The following is a 12,032-nucleotide window of genomic DNA, read 5'->3' as shown; positions in this document are numbered from 1 at the left end:
TTCCATTCTCTTTATTGTCAGCAAATATACCTGAATCAAATGGTTGTTGAAAATCCAGGATCTGAATATTTTCTCCTTTTTTCTTTTCTTTTATTTTTTTGTCTTTTTGAAACAGGGGCTCCCTGTAGCCCCAGCTGGCCTAGAACTCACTATGTAGACCAGGCTGGCCTTGAACGCACAGAGATCCGCCTGCCTCTGCCTCCCGAGTGCTGGGATTAAAGGCATGCACCACCAAGCCCAGCTCCTTTTTTCTTTTTATAAAATTTTATTGAATTTTTATGTATTTCATACAGAACATCTCAAATAATCTTAATCATCTTTATACCCCAGTCTCCACTATCAGCCTCCCATAGTCCCCCCACTGGAGCACATATACTCTATCATACGATCTGAATACTTTTTCATTCAAGGTGTTTTAATAGGATTTTGTGCAGAATCACCATAGTCTTGGTTGCAATTTGAGAAAGTAATAATTCAAGAGGCAAAGTGTGTGAGAAGTGAAATATTATCGAATTATATGATTGTCTTTGAGCCATGCCAGAGGAATTCTGTATCAATATATTAGAAAACAAGCACAAAAACTTGTTCACTTTCTAACCGAAAACCACTGACCATATAATTTAATCTGCAGACCCACTTCATGATTCCTCTTGAAACTCTGCATATTGAATTTTATGCACATGTTCAAGTGTTAAAGGATGTGAACCAGGCTAGGTTTTGGTTTCTCTGTTGTTTTGTGATGCTGAGGATGGAAATCAGGACCTTGAACACAGTAGGCAAGTGGTCTATCGCTGAACTACACTAGATATTCTGAAGGAGAACTAGACAACTTATCCCTGATACCTTTGCAGTCTACTGAAGGAGATTATGAATGGCAAGTAGACAATGGAAATACTAATTGCAGTTTAAGATAAAAAAGAAGGGGATATTTATTTTTAAAAACTGTTTGACATGGAAAAAATAATTAGTTAACTGATTTTTCTCTTTCCTAAGATGTCTTGCATGTGTTAAGTGATCGATAAAATTGTACTTATAGATGAAGACAAGCATGAAATAGTTTTTTATCATAAGTAGTATATTTTATTACTTTATGATAATTTATCAATGCCAGATTGTGAATCCTGGATCAATCAGTGACTGAAAACAGTTCTGACACTGTCAACATATTAAACAACAAACCTTGACAACAGAAAGAAAAAAAAAGAAATAAAGGAGCATAGCGTGAACAGAGAAGATCTGATCCCAAGAAGTACTATTTTAGCTGAGGTCTTCTGAGTGAGAAATGAACTGAGGAAAGAACCTTCCAAGCAGTAGGAAGAAAAAGTTTCTAGAGACTCTGAGATGGAGAAAAGCAAGACATTGGAGAAAGGAGGCCAATGTTACCTATAGAACAAGGAGGAGAGTGGAAGAAAAAGAGCGAGAAATACACAAGCACCAGCTACTTTCCAGCCTTCGCACCCAGGGTGTGGAATTCTTATTCTTATGGCACTATGAAAATGGGAAAAAAAAAAGTTGCCTGCGCTCTTCAATCTTTGGGCTCTGTTCCTCTGTAAACTTTCACTGGGTGAAAGTGTCTGTCTAACTGCATAACACATTAGCTCTGGCTTTACACATCCCAAAGATACTCAACTGGATATATCAATCCACTTCTTAAAAACAGGCCTCTTCTTGTGGGTCCTTAGGACCAAGTTACCTAGTGTTCCAGTTTCATCTCTGTTGCTGTCATAAAACATTCTGACCAAAAGCAACTTATGGGGGGAAAGGTTTGTTTTAAGCTTATAGGTTGGTTACAGCCAATTATTGAGGAAAGACAGAGCAGGAACTTGAGGCAGAAACCAAGAATATGGATTGTTGGCTCACTCACAGATCCATGCTTAGCTAGCTTTCTTATATACTCCAGGACCACCTGTCCAAAGAACAGTGTGGCTCACAGTGGGCTGGGCCCTCCTACGTCAGTTAATAATCAGGATAGGCCCCAACAGATATGCCCACAGGCCAATCTGAACTACATCATCTATCAATTGAGACTTCTCAGGTGACTCTGGGCTCTGTCAAGTTGACAGTTAAAGCCAACTAGGACACCTGTTAAGCCAAGAGGAACCTAAGTCCATTTCCCTTTCACTTTCTGAAGTGGTTAGGAGGAACAGTGCTTCCATCTGTTAAGGCTCATATTGCCTTCCTCTTAGTTAATGAGTAACTGAAGTGGTGGCTTGATCAGCTACATCCTGCCTCTGTCTGAAGAAGATGTGAGGTTGGTCACATCTTCTAGGTAGGTGATACAACAGAATAAAAAGCAATCAGTAGATCCAATATGCATGACCAAGGGAAAATGTGGATAGGAAAATAAGTGAAACTGAAAATAAAGTTAAAACAGTATACCAAAATGCCACTACAAGATCACAAACCTCTCTCAGGACCTACTAGTGGACCAAGGAAAGAAAAAAGCAACACTAACTTTACATGGCTTATAAGATAAGCCAAAATTTTTAGCAATATTAAGTGCAGTTTTTCATGGAAATGGAACCTGAAAGAAATTTCTCTAGTGGATTCTGTTAGGTTGGGGACATCGTATTCATGCATTCAAGTGAACCTCTATCTTTTTTAAAAAGCAGCATAAGACCATATCTACGTAATGTAAAATTCACCTGCTGTAACTGTTCAGTCCCGTTTGTCCTCATATAATGTTTTGCATAAGAACATCTAAGGAGGTTTTGTAATTAGAGGATGGAATTATTATTGTTCCTTCAGAGAAAGTGATTCATGGGTTGAGGATGTAGCTCCGTGGTAGAGTACTTGCTTAGCATGTGTGAGGTCTGGAATTCAGTACCCAGTATCAAAGGGGGAAGTGGAGAAACAGAATGATTTGTGTGAGCAATGCCACTGTCTCCTAGTAGAAAGTTCTATATTTGTTAGGCTATTTTTTCTAGTTGGCAATCTTAAAGATCATAATATGAATTCCATTTTATAAGATGGAGAGCCTTAGAATCAAGGAAGTTGTGTAATTTAACTGGAGTCAGAATCAGCTAGGACTGAACCTCAAAACTGGAATGTTACCCAATCTATATTCTGCAATTGCTTAATATGGCTTGATTTTCCCTGTTTATAGATCGCTGCTCTTGTAATATGTTCATCTCACTCAATCGAAGTCCAAAAATGCAAAAGGAAGCCAGGAATCCAAACACTCTTATGGCCCTATTTCAGATTGCTAAACACAGATTAAGTGTAAGTAATACACTCCAGTACTATAAATGAAGAAATAAGATGTTTTCTTTTTTGTTTTTAGAATAACATATGAAAAATTTCATCTCAAACCTTAAAAATTCCATCACATGGATCCAAATATTAGTTTCTCAGAACTTTGCTGAGTATAGGTTAATGATATGTGACCAAACAGGAATATATAGATAATAGCTGATAGGCAAAATGTGAAATATGTAGATATCATTGCAAAAGACATTGTTGTTTCCCCCAAATATATTAACAGAAGGATAACAAGAAGTCCAAAAGATTTGTAAATTCATCCACTTTGTTTATTAAGGAATTTTAAGCTCCTTATAAAGTGTCCTTACAGAGCTAACCAAGGAGCTGAACATTCTGGAGCCTATGATCCTGCAGCAGGACATTTTATATTCTCTCCAGACTAAAGCCGCATAGCGTGAGAACTGAAGAGGGACACAGAGGTCAAAGGTGCCTGTTTGTATAGTCTCCGGACATAGCACAATCCTGGCAACGTATGCAGTGCTCAGTAATTGCATTCTTAACCTGAAGGCAATGGAGTGGGGAAACTGGTTAATTTCTTATATTCTAAAACCATTTTAAGTGTAAATACAGAGCTTAGTGAATTTTTGCAACATGACCATACCTATTTTCCAGTCATCCATTTCTTTTTTGAGGGGTGGGGGGAGAGAGACTATTTTAATCAAATGATCAAGGTCTACATCACTAGGAACACAGAAAATGTCACCTTTGTGGAAGGTTGAATCCCCAAATTCTTTTTTTAAAAAATAATTTACTGAGAATTTCATACGTGCATATAAGGTGTTTTGATGAAATCCATGCCCACTCCCTCCCCTCCAACTCTTCCCATAGCTCCCCATCACTTTTTTCTGATAACTTCATGTACTCGTTCTTCTTTTTTGGGGGGGGAGTTTTTTGCTACTCTAACATTCCTCCCTCTGAAGAGGTAACTCTAAAATCTTTTATGGATTAGATAACAGAAGTTTTTTTGTTTTGTTTTGTTGTTGTTGTTGTTGTTGTTTGAGACGAGGTCTCCTTGCAGCCCCAGTTGACCAGGAACTCACTATGTAGACCAAGCTGGCCCATGGTACCTAGGAGGCTGTTAGAGGAAGTGACTCATTTTACCTCAGTTGTTAGTGAAGTTCTCAGAGAAAAGACATTTGAGAGAGAGCTTCAAGAATGACAGCTTGTTGCTGGGCATCATAATTCCAGAATCTAGGAAACTGAGGAAATAAGATTGCTATGATTTCAAGGTCAACCTGGTCTACATAGTGAGTTCCAGGTCAGCCTGAGCTATAGAATGAAGCCCTGTTTCAAACAAACAAAACGAAACCAAACCAAACCAAACAGAATGGCAGCCTGTTTGGTAGAGAAGGGCAGAACTAGAACTTGGCATATGGAAAGGCAAGTTTGAAAGAGTGTGGTGGAATACAGAGGGCATGAGAATTCCTCCTCTGACCCACAGCCCACTCCGTCTGATCCTTTTTTCCCAGTCCCTTCACAACCAATCTTCTCCGAAGCATCATCTACTTACACAGCCTCTTCTTTCTCATACCCACCCATTCAGCAATCCATTACAATCTGTCTATCAGACTTTAGCAAACAAATTTTTTTTTGGTCTTTTTGAGACAGTGTCTCCCTGTATTCCTGTAGCCCCAGCTGGCCTGGAACTTGCTTTGTAGATGAGGCTGGCTCTGAGAGATCCTCCTGCCTCTGCCTCCCAAGTGCTGGGACTAAAAAGGGGGGGTGGAAAGAGTGTAAGAGTCAGGGAGGAGGTACATGACCATATGGAATCACACAAGCTCCTGCGAACCTGCTCTTATGATTCTATGGCAATGATGTCAGCATACATAAGTCCCATGCAAACTCAGACAGACAATAACCCAGCATAGACCTGGGAAAATGAACAGCAAACCTCACTCTTATCTGAAGAAATGTCGGCAATTGATTGCTGCTAGATGAAGAGCTGATCTTCCTAAAGAAGGCTGACTAGACTTAGTGAACGGACATGCACTGGGGAACGGATTGGGACGCTGACAACACAGTAGGCTTTATTTAACTGACTGAGTATGTGGGCTTCAGTGGGGTGGGGGCTATGGGAGGGTGCCAGTGGTGATTGGGGGTATAAAGATGATTAAGATTGTTTGAGCTGTTCTGTATGAAACACACAAAAAATTCAATAAAATTTAAAAAAAATTTATTGTATCTTTATATATTGGTAATGAAAAAGTGATGAGTGAAATTTTGAGACATTATTTTAGCATAAAATTTTCATTTAGAAAAATTATGATGAAAGATATTCATCATACATTCAGCATACACAAATCAGACAAGATGCAAATCTTTTCACCCATACAACATAGACAGACAGACACACACGCACACACATATACACATACATACATACATACATACATACATACACATATCTCTAAGGAATCTGCAAAAATCGTGCTAGGAATTATCAGCAAGGTGAATATACAAAATTATTTGCGTTTCTATATATTGGCAATGAAAAAGTGATAAGTTCCTAGCACACACATTGGGCAGCTCACAGGTGCCTGTAACTCAAATTCCAAGGTATCCAACACCTTCTTCTGGCTTCCTCGGATACCCTCACAATGTGAAATACACAGACACGCATACACATGAGTATAATTAAAAATTATAAATAGAGGCTGGAGAGATAGCTCAGCAGTTAAGAGCACTGTCTGCTCTTGCAGAGGACCCAGGTTCAATTCCCAGCACCCACATGGCAGCTAACAAGAATCTGTAACTCCAGTTTCAGGGGATATGGCACCTCTTCTGACCTCTGTGGGCATTTCATGACACAGGTTTACTTAGATACATGCAGGCAATACACTCATTCACATAAAATGAAAATAATAAAACATTCTTTGAAATTAAAAATAAGTTCTTTTTTTAAATATTCAAGATATCTAGACCAAAAAGTAAAATACACTGATGAGAGCACTAAAGGCCTAAATAAATGTAGTGGTGTATCATGCTGATGGACTGAAAGAATCAATATCATCAGGATGTCATATTTCTAAAATTGACATATTGATTTATTATAATCTCAAAAAATTGTGGAAACTGACAAGTTTATTCAAAAATAAAAGTGCAAAGCCTGTACAGACCAACCTTGAAAAGGAAAACATTTGGATGACTCACAGTACCTGAATTCAATTTTACTCTAAAGCTATTGCATGTCACCAGCATAAATAAACATGGATCAACGAAACAGAATGGAGCCCAGAGATAGCTGCATATATGTACTGGCAATTAATTTGCAACAAATATGTAAAGGCTATTTAACAAGAATAAGATACTGTTCTCAATAATGGAGCTGGAAACAGCTATATTTCATTTTGAAAAAAAAGCAAAAACCAGTCTTCGGGTTAGGTAGGCAAGATGGCTCAGCTGGTAAAGACACATGCCACCAAGGCTGACAATGTGAGTTTGATGCCCACTGCTCACATGGTGGAAAGAGGGAACAGACTCCCACAAGTTGTTGTCTGAGTGCCACACACACCGTAGTGTGGCACACATGCTTTCCCATCCCTCCCACATAAACAAATAAATTAATAAAATTAAAACAAAATTTGGCCCCCGGTATTCCTGCTAACTGAAAAATCAGTTTGAGCTGTGTCTTACACCTACATCCAAAAGTGAATATGGTAAAGATTCTAAAAGAATGTGCAGGCAAATATCTTTATGACCTGGGTATTGGCAACAGTTTCTTAGACAAGACACAGAAAGTACTTACTATAAATAAAAAATTTTAATAAATTAAACAATCAAAAATTTAAAAATATCCCTCATGAAATGGCACCATTAAGGAAACGAACAGTAAAGACAAAGACTGGAAAAAATGCTACAGCTAACAAAAGAACAAAGACCACAACTCAGTGAGAATGACAAAAGAACAGACTACTGCAAAGAAAATACATGAAGGGCCAATAAACAAAAGGATGTCAACATTATTAATCATCAGAGAACTGAAAATTAAAACAAATTAAATGCTATTTTACACCCTGCAGAATGGCTAGAATAACAAAAGACTGTCAGCAGAAAATAATAGCAAAAAAGAGAGAATAGCAAAACTGTGGAGCAATAGGAAACCTCACACAGTGTTGGTGGGAATATGTCTACAGACTTTGGGAAACTGTTCAGTAGTTATAAATTAAACATTTATCTAACTTATGGTCTGACAGTTCCATTCCTAGTTACTTTATCCAATATAATTTTTAAATATTTTATTTATTATGTTTATTTATTTTCAAATATTGTATTTATTATTTTTATTTTATGTGTATGTATGTATTGCCTGCGTGTAGGTAAGTGCACCCGAGTCACGTAATGCCCGCAGAAGACAGAAGAGGTTGTTGGATCCTCTGGAACTGGAGTTATGGACAGCTGTTAGGGCCATGTGGGTGCTGGGATTTGAACCCGGGTCTTCTGCAGGAACAACCAGTGTTCTTAACCGCTGAGCCATCTCTCCAGCCCTCAGTATAATTTTTAAAATACATATATACAGAGACTCATAGAACACTCATTACAATCTTATTCATACATTCCAAAATAAGAGCTGAAGGACTATGAAAATGAATGACTTCTAAGCAAATGACTTTTACCTAACATTGTGGCAAAAAGTTAATCTTGCTGGGAAAGGTGGCACATACCTTTGATCCCAGCACTCAGGAAGCAGAGGCAGGTGGATGTCTGTGAGTTCCACACCAGCCAGAGTTACACAGTGAGGCCTTGTCTTAAAAACACGAAAAAAGTTTATTCTTATGTTTTCAGGTCATTGAACTCTATCTCAGCTTGCTTATAATGTAAAACAAGATTGCCAAGTCTTGGACTCGTCTTGTAGCCTTAGCAAGAGCGTTAATCCCTCATGTTCCTTCCTTGTCCTTGACCCAAAATAATGTGTGTGTATGTGTGTGTGTGTGTGTGTGTGTGTGTGTGTGTGTGTGTGTCTGCATGCTGTGACTATCGAGCAAGCACTGAAACAGCAGATGTTCATTGGAAGCAATAAGGATTATCCAGTTTGTGTTGCAAACAATAGGTATGATTAAACTGATAATGTTTGTGCTTGTGTATGCTATTCTAGCTTAGTAAGGATCAGAAAAGGCAAATTCCTTGATAAGACAAACTCATCTTCCTTTTATTTCCCCATTCCATGCGGCATTGACTCTTTCAGCAAAGAGAGAGCAAGGCCTTGGTTCACGATCACAGTTCTGGAAGAAATCAGAGGGAACAGGCTCTCAGAGCAGTTTGTGTCTCATTTTTGTTTAAAACGGATGCTAAGAGTCAGGCTCTTTTTATTTAGGCAATGCCATAAAGTGGCATCGTGTACCACCACAAGAGAATAAAGCATGTCTGTATCAGCAGGAAAAAGGGCAAATTGTGATAAATTAATATCATGTAGCACTACTCACCAGTGAAAGGAGCCAACTAACGATACAGATACATACTGCAACACAGATAGATCTCACTATACCCCAGACAGGCTTCTAAACTGTGATTCTCCTGCCTCAGCCTCCCATGTAGCTTGTATTATAGGCATGTGTCACCAGGCAAAAGAGCAATGATGGATATCAAAAGCAATGTTCATCTGGGTGTGGTGGTGCACACTTTTAATCCCAGCACTCGGGAGACAGAGGCAGGCAGATCTCTGTGAGATCAAGGCCAGCCTGATCTACATAGCGAGTTCCAGACCAGTTGGACCTGGAGGGAGACCCTGTCTCAAAAACAAAAACAAAAACAAACAGGCAATGTTGAACAGAGAAAGGCAGACATGACAGTGTGATGCTTGATTCTACTTATATAAAGTTCAAGAATGGACTAAAGTAACTTTTAGGATAGAAAATCCGATCCCTAATTAGAGAGATGTGTAATTGCTTAAGAGAGATATGAAAGAACTTTCTGGAGTGATGGAAATGCTTTCCAGCTTCATTGAGGTGTTGTTTACACATGGAGTTATATTTGTCTAACCTCAGAGAGCTGAACAAAACATTTATGAATTTTATTATGCATAAACTAAAGCATAGTTTCTTCATGCAGTGCTAGAGATCAAACCCTGTGCTTTGCACATACTAGATAAATGCTCTACAACGGAGTTATATCCCTAATCAGTCCCCAAAGCCTGAGCTAATGAAGAAAGGCCTCCAGGTATTGGTCTAGAAGCCCCCAAACAAAAAAGGTTGTTGCCATTGTATTGGTTGGGTACAGTAACTAGATGGTGAGACCTTGTTGCTGAAGATAGCAACTCTGCAAGGGTGACGCCTCATGAATCCCCTCCATCTATGTTCAAATTTTGACTGGCGTGATCTTGTACAGGTCTTATCCAAGTAAACACAGCTGCTGTGAGTTCATTGAGTATAATGGCCAACTCATGCTTACAAGACAACGTTTCACAGAACTCCTCCTCATTCTCTGACTCTTACATTCATTCTACCCTCTCTTCCTCAATGGACACTGCAACTTAAAGCCATGGGGCAGAGTAGGATGACATAGGTATAAAGTGCAACTCTCTTAGAATGAAGATATTCTATGGAGAAATGCTTGTGCATAAATCTCCTATTAGAGCAATGGACCCTGAGGATTCAGAATTTCCCCCAAGAACCTCATTCTGGGTTCCTGGGACCAGCCACTGGATAAACTTGTCTCTCAGGAAGAGATTTCACACAGTCCTAACAACTACAACTTTCAGGACAGACTGGGAACCAAGAGCAACGGCACTGACAATGATGGGTCAGTGATGGGCAGAACCACACCTTGACCACGATCACTTAGTTATACATAGCTCCCACCTTCTCTTCAAACCTACACCTCATGTCAGTACCCCAAAGATAGAATTGGGAATCATTGGACCTCTATTCGTTCCTCTTCCCCGTGTAGATAAATTTGGTTTTCATGGTTACTTAGCTCTTTAACTAGCTTAGTACAGACAATTGGCCAAGCATAACTTTGTAGGGATGCCATGACCCAATCTTGCACAACTAAAACCTGGCAACAAAATTTGTTGTGGGATTCCCACTGTGTGAGCCATTGGAGGCACCTCCTATTGAGAAAACTGAAAAATCAGACACTCACTGTCCCTCCCCTGCAGAGACCAGACAAGGATATATGACAGAGGTAGGATTAGTTAACCTGGTAGTCCTCAGTTAACCAGGACTTAGAATCAGGAACCAGTGTTATAAAGAAGCAAGCAAGCAACAGCTCTGAATTCCTTCTGTAGCTTCAGCACCTAGTGGTCATTGGCAGTGGTGACTGCCATGGCATCCCCAACTGGTGTTGATAACGCTAGAGTCAGCATCACTCAATGAGGGGGATGGCAGAAAGACCTAACCAATCTGTTCCCATGGTGCGAGCTTGCCTGGGACTCTGGCCCTGGAATTTCCCTCAGTCCCAGGACTGCTTTCCAAACCTGGTTCACTGGGCATTCCTGGCAACCCTGTTGGCAATCTAATTTCCTGCCAGTGAGTTTCTTTTTTCCATAGATTGATCATAGTTGGTTTCTGCTGATTGAAACTAACAACCCTGTTAACACAATCCCTTCAAGTTGGTAGGCATGCAGCAAATACCTGCTGAATCAGTGTTAGATCCCTTTCCCAACTTGAAATTTCTCAGTAAGAAATCCCGTGCATTTCCACCATGGCTGCCATGGTCTAATAATGAGAACGTTCTTTTGATAGCTGTCAGCCTCTCTTTGACTGTTGGAAAGGCAAGAAACAAGAAGACAGCAGCTGGAGTAACTGTCATTTCAAATATAACAAGAATGAACATATTGACTCAAGGATGAAGTCAGTTTCCTCCTAAAAAGGCATATGGGAGCTATTACTCATGGGGAGGGAGTCTTCTTTAGATCCTCTGGTGTTTAATGATGCTCTCCACATCAACTCCAACATTTCCCATATTTTAAAGACAAATTATAGAAATCCGTAAACTCCTGGTTTTAAGATGCATATCCACAATAAAGCAAGGACAACTTTTGTCCTGTGCAAGTGGAATAAAGAGATCACGTTTTAGTTTTCCAAACTTTTCAAGGTAATTCAATTCCCCCACTCTCTGCCCCTACTTTTAAATGAAAGTCAACTGTTGTCTTTGAAGAGACTTAAAGAAATTATTGAACAGCTGGAGTCTCAATCTGCTTTGGCAAAAACAAAAAAAATATGTGGAATTATCCTACACTGCTTTATTTTACATTTTATTGATTTTGAACTGCCTAAGGGGCCATCTGCTGGGGCTCCTGAAAAGAAATCAACTTTCTGTCTACAAGCAGCTCCAGACCCAAAGAGAAGGCCAGCTCTTCAGCTGTGCTGTGAACCTAACCCAGGAGAGAGTGAGGTCAATTGGAGCTCTAGTTGACAAAATAAATCAAGAAGTTAGCAAATGGAGAAATAAAATAATTTACAAAGTGTCAGTATAGAGCTAGGGATGTAGCTGAGTTGGTAGAGTGCTTGCCTAATGTGCTGGAAGCCCTGGGTTCGATCCTGAGCACCACATTAACCAGGTATAATGGTACAATCCTGTAATCTCAGTACTTAGGATGTGGGGGCAGGAGGAACAGAAGTTCAATTTTATCCTTGCCTATAGTGAGTTTGAGGCCACTGTGGGATGGGTACAGGAGACACTGTCCCCCAAAAGGGGGAGGGGTGTCAATATTTCTGAGGCTAAATCCTATCAGTTCCTCTTAATACCTCTTCATAGTGACACCCTCCTCTCTACTCTTACTCAGTCTTGGCCAAGTCTTCTCAAACTTTCATGTGACATCAGTCATCCGGGGA

This window comes from Nannospalax galili, unplaced genomic scaffold (genome assembly GCF_000622305.1).
Source record: "Nannospalax galili isolate Female #2095 unplaced genomic scaffold, S.galili_v1.0 scaffold901, whole genome shotgun sequence".
Lineage (NCBI taxonomy): Eukaryota > Metazoa > Chordata > Mammalia > Rodentia > Spalacidae > Nannospalax > Nannospalax galili.
This window is presented reverse-complemented; position numbering follows the sequence as displayed.